General features: G+C 41.3%; 1 protein-coding gene across 1 annotated transcript in view; it reads right to left on the bottom strand.

The window, feature by feature from the left end:
• LOC128666795 (leucine-rich repeat and fibronectin type III domain-containing protein 1-like protein) overlaps positions 1 to 12,500 on the bottom strand; it is a 92,046-nt gene that overhangs the window by 42,225 nt on the left and 37,321 nt on the right. The gene's annotated exons all lie outside the window — the stretch shown is intronic.

A 12,500-nucleotide genomic window follows, 5' to 3' on the forward strand; every position in this document is an offset into this window, starting at 1 on the left:
GGTTTAGGAAAGTTCTGTACATGTGGAGAAGAGACCTGTGAGGTTTAGGAAAGTTCTGCACATGTGAAGAAGAGACCTGTGAGATTTAGGAAAGCTCTGTACATGTGGAGAAGAAACCTGTGAGGTTTGGGAAAGCTCTGTACATGTAAAGAAGAGACTTGTGAGGTTAGGAAAGATCTGTACATGTGAAGAAGAGACTTGTGAGGTTCAGGAAAGCTCTGTACATGTAAAGAAGATACCTGTGAGGTTTAGGAAAGCTCTATACATATGAAGAAGAGACCTGGGAGGTTAGGAAAGCTCTGTACATGTGAAGAAGAGACTTGTGAGGTTTAGGAAAGCTCTGTACATATGAAGAAGAGACCTGTGAGGTTAGGAAAGCTCTGTACATGTGAAGAAGAGACTTGGGAGGTTAGGAAAGCTCTGTACATGTGAAGAAGAGACCTGGGAGGTTAGGAAAGCTCTGTACATATGAAGAAGAGACCTGGGAGGTTAGGAAAGCTCTGTACATGTGAAGAAGAGACCTGTGAGTTTAGGAAAGCTCTGTACATATGAAAAAGAGACCTGGGAGGTTAGGAAAGCTCTGTACATGTGAAGAAGAGACCTGTGAGGTTAGGGAAAGCTCTGTACATGTGAAGAAGAGACCTGTGAGGTTTAGGAAAGCTCTGTTCAGAGACCTGTGAGGCTTAGGAAAGCTCTGTACATGTAAAGAAGAGACCTGTGAGGTTTGGGAAAGTTCTGTACATGTGGAGAAGAAACCTGTGAGGTTTAGGAAAGTTCTGTACATGTGGAGAAGAGACCTGTGAGGTTTAGGAAAGTTCTGTACATGTGAAGAAGAGACCTGTGAGATTTAGGAAAGCTCTGTACATGTGGAGAAGAAACCTGTGAGGTTTGGGAAAGCTCTGTACATGTAAAGAAGAGACTTGTGAGGTTAGGAAAGATCTGTACATGTGAAGAAGAGACTTGTGAGGTTCAGGAAAGCTCTGTACATGTAAAGAAGATACCTGTGAGGTTTAGGAAAGCTCTATACATATGAAGAAGAGACCTGGGAGGTTAGGAAAGCTCTGTACATGTGAAGAAGAGACTTGGGAGGTTAGGAAAGCTCTGTACATGTGAAGAAGAGACCTGGGAGGTTAGGAAAGCTCTGTACATATGAAGAAGAGACCTGGGAGGTTAGGAAAGCTCTGTACATGTGAAGAAGAGACCTGTGAGTTTAGGAAAGCTCTGTACATATGAAAAAGAGACCTGGGAGGTTAGGAAAGCTCTGTACATGTGAAGAAGAGACTTGTGAGGTTCAGGAAAGCTCTGTACATGTAAAGAAGAGACCTGTGGGGTTTAGGAAAGCTCTGTACATGTGAAGAAGAGACCTGTGAGGTTTAGGAAAGCTCTGTACATGTGGAGCAGAGACCTGTGAGGTTCATGAAAGTTCTGTACATGTGAAGAGACCTGTGAGGTTTAGAAAAGCCCTGTACATGTGAAGAAGAGACCTGTTAGGTTAGGGAAAGCTCTGTACATGTGAAGAAGAGACCTGTGAGGTTTAGGAAAGTTCTGTACATGTGGAGAAGAGACCTGTGAGGTTTAGAAAAGTTTTGTACTTGTAGAGAAGAGACCTGTGAGGTTTGGTAAAGCTCTGTATATGTAAAGAAGAGACCTGTGAGGTTTAGGAAAGTTCTGTATATGTGGAGAAGAGACCTGTGAGGTTTAGGAAAGTTCTGTACATGTAAAGAAGAGACCTGTGAGGTTTGGGAAAGTTCTGTACATGTGGAGAAGAGACCTGTGAGGTTTAGGAAAGTTCTGTACATGTGAAGAAGAGACCTGTGAGATTTAGGAAAGCTCTGTACATGTGGAGAAGAAACCTGTGAGGTTTGGGAAAGCTCTGTACATGTAAAGAAGAGACTTGTGAGGTTAGGAAAGCTCTGTACATGTGAAGAAGAGACTTGTGAGGTTCAGGAAAGCTCTGTACATGTAAAGAAGATACCTGTGAGGTTTAGGAAAGCTCTATACATATGAAGAAGAGACCTGTGAGGTTCAGGAAAGTTCTGTACATGTGAAGAGACCTGTGAGGTTTAGAAAAGCCCTGTACATGTGAAGAAGAGACCTGTTAGGTTAGGGAAAGCTCTGTACATGTGAAGAAGAGACCTGTGAGATTTAGGAAAGTTCTGTACATGTGGAGAAGAGACCTGGGAGGTTAGGAAAGCTCTGTACATGTAAAGAAGAGACCTGTGGGGTTTAAGAAAGCTCTGTACATGTGAAGAAGAGACCTGTGAGGTTCGGGAAAGCTCTGTACATGTAAAGAAGAGACCTGTGAGGTTTGGGAAAGCTCTGTACATGTAAAGAAGAGACTTGTGAGGTTTGGGAAAGCTCTGTACATGTAAAGAAGAGACTTGTGAGGTTTGGGAAAGCTCTGTAAATGTGAAGAAGAGACATGTGAGGTTTAGGAAAGCTCTGTACATGTGGAGAAGAAACCTGTGAGGTTTAGGAAAGCTCTGTACATGTGGAGCAGAGACCTGTGAGGTTCATGAAAGTTCTGTACATGTGAAGAGACCTGTGAGGTTTAGAAAAGCCCTGTACATGTGAAGAAGAGACCTGTGAGGTTAGGGAAAGCTCTGTACATGTGAAGAAGAGACCTGTGAGATTTAGGAAAGTTCTGTACATGTGGAGAAGAGACCTGTGAGGTTAGGAAAGCTCTGTACATGTAAAGAAGAGACCTGTGGGGTTTAAGAAAGCTCTGTACATGTGAAGAAGAGACCTGTGAGGTTCGGGAAAGCTCTGTACATGTAAAGAAGAGACCTGTGAGGTTTGGGAAAGCTCTGTACATGTAAAGAAGAGACTTGTGAGGTTTGGGAAAGCTCTGTACATGTAAAGAAGAGACTTATGAGGTTTGGGAAAGCTCTGTAAATGTGAAGAAGAGACCTGTGAGGTTTAGGAAAGCTCTGTACATGTGAAGAGGAGACCTGTGAGGTTTAGGAAAGCTCTGTGCATGTGAAGAAGAGACCTGTGAAGGTTTAGAAAAGCTCTGTGCATGTGAAGAAGAGACCTGTGAGGTTTAGGAAAGCTCTGTACATGTGAAGAAGAGACCTGTGAGGTTTAGAAAAGCTATGTACATGTGAAGAAGAGACCTGTGAGGTTTAGGAAAGCTCTGTACATGTGAAGAAGAGACCTGTGAGGTTTAGGAAATCTCTGTAGTACTGTACATGTGAAGAAGAGACCTGTGAGGTTTTGGGAAAGCTCTGTACATGTGAAGAAGAGACTTGTGAGGTTTGGGAAAGCTCTGTACATGTAAAGAAGAGACCTGTGAGGTTAGGGAAAGCTCTGTACATGTGAAAAAGAGACCTGTGAGGTTTAGGAAAGCTCTGTACATGTGGAGAAGAGACCTGTGAGGTTAGGCAAGCTCTGTACATATAAAGAAGAGACCTGTGAGGTTTGGGAAAGCTCTGTACATGTGAAGAAGAGACCTGTGAGGTTTGGGAAAGCTCTGTACATGTGAAGAAGAGACGTGGGAGGTTAGGAAAGCTCTGTACATATGAAGAAGAGACCTGTGAAGTTAGGAAAGCTCTGTACATGTGAAGAAGAGACTTGTGAGGTTTAGGAAAGCTCTGTACATATGAAGAAGAGACCTGTGAGGTTAGGAAAGCTCTGTACATGTGAAGAAGAGACTTGGGAGGTTAGGAAAGCTCTGTACATGTGAAGAAGAGACCTGGGCGGTTAGGAAAGCTCTGTACATATGAAGAAGAGACCTGTGAAGTTAGGAAAGCTCTGTACATGTGAAGAAGAGACCTGTGAGTTTAGGAAAGCTCTGTACATATGAAAAAGAGACCTGGGAGGTTAGGAAAGCTCTGTACATGTGAAGAAGAGACTTGTGAGGTTCAGGAAAGTTCTGTACATGTGAAGAGACCTGTGAGGTTTAGAAAAGCCCTGTACATGTGAAGAAGAGACCTGTTAGGTTAGGGAAAGCTCTGTACATGTGATGAAGAGACCTGTGAGATTTAGGAAAGTTCTGTACATGTGGAGAAGAGACCTGTGAGGTTAGGAAAGCTCTGTACATGTAAAGAAGAGACCTGTGGGGTTTAAGAAATCTCTGTACATGTGAAGAAGAGACCTGTGAGGTTCGGGAAAGCTCTGTACATGTAAAGAAGAGACCTGTGAGGTTTGGGAAAGCTCTGTACATGTAAAGAAGAGACTTGTGAGGTTTGGGAAAGCTCTGTACATGTAAAGAAGAGACTTGTGAGGTTTGGGAAAGCTCTGTAAATGTGAAGAAGAGACCTGTGAGGTTTAGAAAAGCTATGTACATGTGAAGAAGAGACCTGTGAGGTTTAGGAAAGCTCTGTACATGTGAAGAAGAGACCTGTGAGGTTTAGGAAAGCTCTGTAGTACTGTACATGTGAAGAAGAGACCTGTGAGGTTTGGGAAAGCTCTGTACATGTAAAGAAGAGACTTGTGAGGTTTGGGAAAGCTCTGTACATGTAAAGAAGAGACCTGTGAGGTTAGGGAAAGCTCTGTACATATGAAAAAGAGACTTGTGAGGTTTAGGAAAGCTCTGTACATGTGAAAAAGAGACCTGTGAGGTTTAGGAAAGCTTTGCACATGTAATGAAGAGACCTGTGAGGTTTGGGAAAGCTCTGTACATGTAAAGAAGAGACCTGTGAGGTTTGGGAAAGCTCTGTACATGTGAAGAAGAGACCTGTGAGGTTTGGGTTAAGCTCTGTACATGTGAAGAAGAGACCTGTGAGGTTAGGAAAGCTCTGTAGTACTGTACATGTGAAGAAGAGACCTGTGAGGTTTGGGAAAGCTCTGTACATGTAAAGAAGAGACCTGTGAGGTTAGGGAAAGCTCTGTACATATGAAGAAGAGACTTGTGAGGTTTAGGAAAGCTCTGTACGTGTGAAGAAGAGACCTGTGAGGTTAGGGAAAGCTCTGTACATATGAAGAAGAGACTTGTGAGGTTTAGGAAAGCTCTGTACATGTAAAGAAGAGATCTGTGGGGTTTAGGAAAGCTCTGTACATGTGAAGACGAGACCTGTGAGGTTTGGGAAACCTCTGTACATGTAAAGAGGAGACCTGTGAGGTTTGGGAAAGCTCTGTGCATGTAAAGAAGAGACTTGTGAGGTTTAGGAAAGCTCTGTACATGTGAAGAAGAGACCTGTGAGGTTTAGGAAAGCTCTGTACATGTGAAGAAGAGACCTGTGAGGTTAGGAAAGCTCTCTACTTGTGAAGAAGAGACCTGTGAGGTTTGGGAAAGCTCTGTACATGTGAGGAAGAGACCTGTGAGGTTTGGGAAAGCTCTGTACATATGAAGAAGAGACTTGTGAGGTTTGTGATGTGCTGTAAACATAATAAAGAGTTCTGAAAGGTTAAAATGTGTCAGTTCTATGGGGGTGCTGGGCTCCTATGCATATCCAAACACATGTGTAGAACAGCTGTTGAGCTGCAAAGGGACTATTATGTGTGCTGTGCTTTTCAACTTTTTTCACAACCTTTGTTAGTTCCCCCCAATTAGCCCCCCCAAATATAAAGTTCTAGAACACCACTGTTTGAAAAGCTTGCTACATGATACCTGTGAGGTTTACGTTACTATGTACAAATGTTAAAACCTATAATATATGTAGTCCTTTTTATCCCACTGATGAAGGTTTACAGCTGATAATTTGTGGTCTAACACACATAGAGCAAACTGCGGTTACACCCTATTGGCTATTAAACACATTTTAACGCTTGTAGTTGCATTAAAAAAGGGACACGAAACCCATTTTTTATTTTACTTATATTATCTCATTTGTTTTGATCTCTTTGTATCATTTGTTAAAAAACATACCTAGGTAGGCTCAAGAGCTAGTTGTTGATTGGTGCCTGCACATATATGCCTCTTATCACTGGTTTACCAATGTGTTCATCCAGCTCCAAGTAGTGCATTGCTGCTCCTTCAACAAAGGATAGCAAGAGACTGAATAAACCTTTATAGACTTGCTAAAATTGGAATGATGTTAAAAATGTATGCTATATCTGAATCATGAAAGTAAAAACTGAGTTTCATGTCCCTCTAACTCTCTTTTTATTAATTTATATGCCGGGGAAAATTATATTCATACATCTAAACTTTAATGAAAACTCAACCTATTAATTATTAAGTGATTAGTTATCTCTGCAGAAATCTAAAAGGGACAGTCTTGTGAAAATTAAACTTTCATGATTCAAACAGGGAATGCAATTTACTTTTATCATTAAATTTGCTTTGTTCCCTTTGTGGTATTTTTGAAAAGGTAAAACCTAGTCAGGCTTAAAATGATTTCTAAACAGTTGAAAACCGCCTCCTAGCTCAGAGCATTTTGAAAGTTTTTCACAGTTAGACAGTACTAGTTCATGTATGTCATATAGATAACATTGTGCTCACTCCCGTGGAGTTATTTAGGAGTCTGCACTGATTGGCTAAACTGCCAAAAGCACTGAGATAAGGGGGCAGTCTGCAGAGGCTTAGATACAAGGTAATCACAGAGGTAAAAAGTATATAAATATAAACGTGTTGGTTATGCAAAACTGGGGAATGGGTAATAAAGGGATTATCTATCTTTTTAAACAATAAACATTCTGGTGTAGACTGTCCCTTTAATTCAGTTAATTCACACAAATAAACTTTTTTCATACAGTATTAAGAATCATTAATTATTCAACATTATTACCCACTATACAGTGAGAGGTCTAATTGCATTATATTTAAAGATCTTTAAAACACAGAAAGCAATTCTGAAAGTTTCTTATTGCTTCTGCAATAATATCTAGAATTTCTAGATTATTCTATTGAAATGGAAATTCTCAGAAACCTATAAAGAATTGCAGCAAAAGACCCAGCATTATAAACTGACATCTGAAGCTTGATTGAGGAACACGCAACTATTATAATTAACAAAGGCAGAATGGGAGGATAATTTCTAATGTCTATTATTTCTCGTTATCATTGTTAATTAATTAAACAATATTACATGGTATGATTCTCTATTGTAATTATATCCCAAAAATAGAATCATTTTTGCACAGAAAATCTATCAAAGGGATATTGAATGTATCTGCTGACACTATAACACCATTCTATTCAAATGAATCCTATCACTGATCTTGCAAGATTGTAAGGGGCTGAGAGGTGTGCTCAATGATCCTCCTATATATTACTCTGTCACAATAAATTTTTCCAGGGATTTTCTTCCCAAGATGAGTCTCAACACCACCACATCCTGCCTATGATTCACCCTTTACGCCATCCCTCTTGTCACTGCTCAACCTGCCAAACACAAGTAGTAACACGTCCCTTTCCATAAAACCATCCTGGAAATTTGAGCAGGGTCACACTTAGCATTTGTGGGACCCTGAGCAAGACAAATGTGTGGGGCCCCTCACCTCAGTGCCCTTATTCTCCTCCCCTGTATGCTATGCCCAACTCTATATCGATATTCAGTGTTACCTATATAAAGAATAACACTAAAGATTATGGGGCCTATTTAAGAATGTGCGAGCGGACATGATCCGATATTGCGGATCATGTCCGCTGCACATTGATGAATGCAGACAGCATACGCTCTTGGCATTTATCATTGCACCAGCAGCTTTTGTGAACTGCTGGTGCAATACCGCCCCCTTCAGATTCATTGGCCACTAGCAGGGGGTGTCAATCAACCCGAACGTATTGGATCTGGTTGATTTCCAGCGATGTCTGTCCGCTGCCTCAGAGCAGGCAGACAGGTTATGGCGCAGCGGTCTTTCTGGCCCCTATATATCCTGATATAATAATCACTTCATCTTAAACTCAATACAGGATGTACATTGCACCTTCTCATAGCCTTACCCCTGACATTGCAGGGGCCCCCAAAGTGAAGGGCCCTGGGCGGGAGTCCCTCTTGTTCTGCCTGGAGGGAAGGCCTGATTTGGGGAGATGTGTATTCACAATACTGTCAAACGTATTTATACGTAAACGTGACAACTAAGTATTAAATACAATATGCAATACCGTGAATATTTAAACATTTTTATTTTTTATTTACTATCTAAGGATACATTAATCAGTGATTTCCATGGTATGTGTAGATAACTCATTAAATTAAAACAAAAAAAAATATATATATAGAAGTATAGTTGTGATATATTAATAAAACTGACAGATAGCAAAAAATAAACATATTTAGAAGCTAGAAAAAGCTGACATATAGAACACACATTTGTTTAACCCTGACCAGTAGCAGGAAATTCCACCATCACGGCCAAACTTTTTCAGTTGGTAAAGTTTCAAATTGCAACACAATAAAAGATTCAAATAGTATCAAGGATACAAAGTCACTCAGGTCAACACTCCTTATAGTAGTTTTTAAGGATAATGCATTAGGTCAACAGGAGGTGCGGGACCAAGGCACAGTGGTTGGTTGATTTGAGTGGAAACACAGAGATTCTATCTGCAGTGTACTATAGACTGACAACTTCCATCATTATTTGGACCAGTGGCTCCGAAAGTGGGCAGTACTGCCCCATGGGGGGTGGGAATACCAATGTGGAGGTGAAAGGAGGCACTGGGAATACCGAGTAATATATGAGGATATTAGCTGGCTCCTCCAAGAGCAATTATTATAATTTGGGGAGTAATGCACATTGCTTTCAAGGCTGTACCTTTTATGATAGTTTATTAGTAATTTACACTCTCTCTGACTCCGATATGTAGAAGGCTCACATCACAAACATTGTTTTAACAGTTCTACACATTACCACATATGGTTATCACCTGCGTTTTTATTGTAATATAAAAGGTGCCGGCACTCACTGATTGATATATTCTGCTCAGTAGTTTTGAGAAGAGATAAGGGACAAACTTATTTACAATGTTTGATATATTTTGCAGCCACCTCTTTTACATGATGACTACAAATATTAGCTGTTATGGGATGGCAGAGATGGTGGTACTCAGTACCGGTGAGTAACCCAACAAAAAGCCCTGGTTATGCACAGGTCGGAGTTACTGTAGTAGCAGAAAACACAGCAAATGCCTGTTGTGCATATCTGAGTAGCTCAGCTACTCTATCCAGTATCATCATCAGATATAGCCGCGTTATACACACTACATAACACTTTGGTAAGTAGAATACATTTTCCATAAAGATTATATATATATATAACAAACAAAAAAACAATATATATACAAAACACGAAAGGGGACAGCACTCTCAGGCAGGACCGGGTACACATCCCATGACCCTGCAACATAAACAGCCCTGGGTGCAAAAACAGCACTCTCAGGAAGCTGCAACATCCACAGAGCCACAGGCAGTTAACCCCAGACAGGTCTGGGTGCACGTCCCAAATGTGGGTAAATTACAAAAAATATATACGATAATATAGCACACAGAAAAAGTCCAGCACTCACTTACAAGCTCACAACTAAGATAAAAAGTAACAATGGAAGAGTTAGTTACCGCATCTGGTCAAATGGGACAAGCCCAGGTACCACGTCAAGGTCTCTTCCAAAACCTGGGTCCCTAAACAGCCACACAATGCAGGCTCACAGTCAAACAAACTGGGAAAAAATGAAGGGTGCGCAAGCTTATGTAATCTCCCCAGACATATACAAAACACAAAAGGGGACAGCACTCTCAGGCCGGACCGGGTACACATCCCATGACCCTGCAACATGCACAGCCCTTGGTGAAAAAACAGCACTCTCAGGAAGTTGCACCGTCTACAGAGCCACAGGCAGTTAACCCCAGAAAGGTCTGGGTGCACGTCCCAAATGGGTAAATTACAAAAAATATATACGATAATATAGCACACAGAAAAAGTCCAGCATTCACTTACAAGCTCACAACTAAGATAAAAAGTAACAATGGAAGAGTTAGTTACCGCATCTGGTCAAATGGGACACTCCCAGGTACCACGTCAAGGTCTCTTCCAAAACCTGGGTCCCTAAACAGCCACACAATGCCGGCTCACAGTCAAACAAACTGGGAAAAAATGAAGGGTCCGCATGCTTATGTAATCTCCCCAGACATATACAAAACACGAAAGGAGCACTCTTAGGCCGGACCGGGTACACATCCCATGACCCTGCAACATGCACAGCCCTGGGTGCAAAAACAGCACTCTCAGGAAGTTGCACCGTCCACAGAGCCAAAGGCAGTTAACCCCAGACAGGTCTGGGTGCACGTCCCAAATGGGTAAATTACAAAAAATATATACGATAATATAGCACACAGAAAAAGTCCAGCACTCACTTACAAGCTCACAACTAAGATAAAAAGTAACAATGGAAGAGTAAGTTACCGCATCTGGCCAAATGGGACAAGCCCAGGTACCACGTCAAGGTCTCTTCCAAAACCTGGGTCCCTAAACAGCCACACAATGCAGGCTCACAGTCAAACGTTTTCTGTGTGCTATATTATTGGATATATTTTATGTAATTTACCCATTTGGGACGTGCACCCCAGGGCTGTGCATGTTGCAGGGAGGGATTAGGTTTAATTTTTTTTATTTTTGAAAATTTTGTTTATTTTTTTTCTGTAATTTTAGAGTTTATTGTTTTTTGTAATTTTAGATTTGTTTTTGTAATTTTATGTTAGGTTTTATTATTTTAATTATAACTTAGTATTGGGGTTAATTTAGGGGGTGTTAGCATAGGGGGCTTAGTAATTAAATTAGTTATTTGTGTTGTGGGGTTTGGCGGTTTAGGGGTTAATAGGTTAATTAGCTTTATTGCGATGTGGGGGGTTAGCGGTTTAGGGGTTAATAGGTTAGATATGTTTATTGCAATGTGGGGGTTTGGCGGTTCAGGGGTTAATAGGTTAATTAGATTTATTGTGATGTAGGGGTTGGCGGTTTAGGCGTTAATATTTTAATTATGTTATTTGCAGATTAGGGGTTAATTGCTTTATTGATTTTGCGATGTGGGTGTTTGCGGTTTCGGTGTTTGTTAATACTTCGTTCGGGAGTTTAGTTTTTTTTGTTATACATCATGCGGACAGTAAGGTTTTTTTGTTATTTTGTGGGGGCGGTTACGTGTTTTTTATTTATTTCTTGTGGGCGGTTACGTGTTTTTATTTATTTTGTGCAGGCGGTTGCGTGTTGGGTTTTTTTAAGGCTTCGGTTTGCCTACGCTGCATCCAGGTGGATTCCAAAAATGGCAAGGTGGTGAAAGAATCCACCTTCGATGGTTGCGTGTTTTTTTAAGGCTTCAGGTTTGCCTACCCTGCATCCAGGTGGTTTATTTTGGCTGCGTGCGCAGCCAACATTCTTTTGAGGATGCGTGCACAACTGACGACGGCGACAGATTTTTTTTGCTCCCATGATATTCTGTGTTAAAGAGATACCTAGGTAGGCATCTAGAGCAGTGTTTCTCAACAGCAGTCCCCCCAACAGGCCAGGTTTTCATTATAGCTGGACCAGTGCACAGGGGAAGTAATCATCTGATCAGTAACCATGGTAACTAATCTGCTCCCACCCATAAACTGATTACTTCACCTGTGCACTAGTTGAGCTATAATGAAGACTTGGCCTGTTGAGGGTACTTGAGAACCGCGGTTGAGGAACCATCTAGATCACTACATGGCAGGAAATAGTGCTGCCATCTAGTGCTTTTGCAAATGGATAACATTTTTGCAAAACTGCTGCCAAATAGTTATCCAGAAATGGGCTGGCTCCTACACATACTTCCCTGCTCTTCAACAAAAGATACCAAAATAACAAAGAACATTTGATAACAGAATTAAATTAGAAAGTTGCTTAAAATCACATGCTTTATCTGAATCATGAAAGAAAGATTTTAGTTTTCGTATCCCTTTAACAACGAAGGAATTTGGCAGCCAAACGGGCCCAGAGCAGGGTTTTTTCTGCAATTAGAAATTTAGTTACGTTATTAAAAAGTTTCTTGAATAAATTTGTTTCCTTTGCTGTTGGTTGGTTTACAATCAGGATTCACAGCTTTTGCAGACCGGGGGGGGGGGGAATCTTGCAAGCCAGACATCAATCAATGTGCTGCTGCTTTACCGCGCTGCTCCGTATTTGACTTACACAGTGCAGCCAGAGCACAGGACTGTTTAAAGAGAACACCCTGATGTGGAGAAGTGCTGCAAAGTGAACGCACTAACGGACAAGCTACCTTTTTTGTGATGACATAGATCACTGCATGTTCAGCCTTCTGAAAAAACAGGCATCTACCTACTGTATTATTTTATCTCATGTGTACAGTATAGAAGATTCACAGATGCCCGTTCACCCTATTAGATATATTGATGTCTTATTCTGCTTTTCTAATGTAAAATATAGGAGACTCAGATGCCACAATGTCTTATTCCCAAATGACGCAGGTTGGGAAGTCTGACTGGTGTCCCATGGCTCCTGCCCCTCCAGTCATGGCTGCACCTACCAAACACTCATAGACCACTGCCCACAACCCCCCCTCACTTCCCTGTCCCAGAAAGCCTCTGGGAAATGTTAGGAACAATGCATTAATCAAGCTCACACCTCAGACCAGATGCTTACAG

The sequence above is a fragment of the Bombina bombina genome, chromosome 7, assembly GCF_027579735.1.
Source record: "Bombina bombina isolate aBomBom1 chromosome 7, aBomBom1.pri, whole genome shotgun sequence".
In the NCBI taxonomy this organism is placed as follows: Eukaryota; Metazoa; Chordata; class Amphibia; order Anura; family Bombinatoridae; genus Bombina; species Bombina bombina.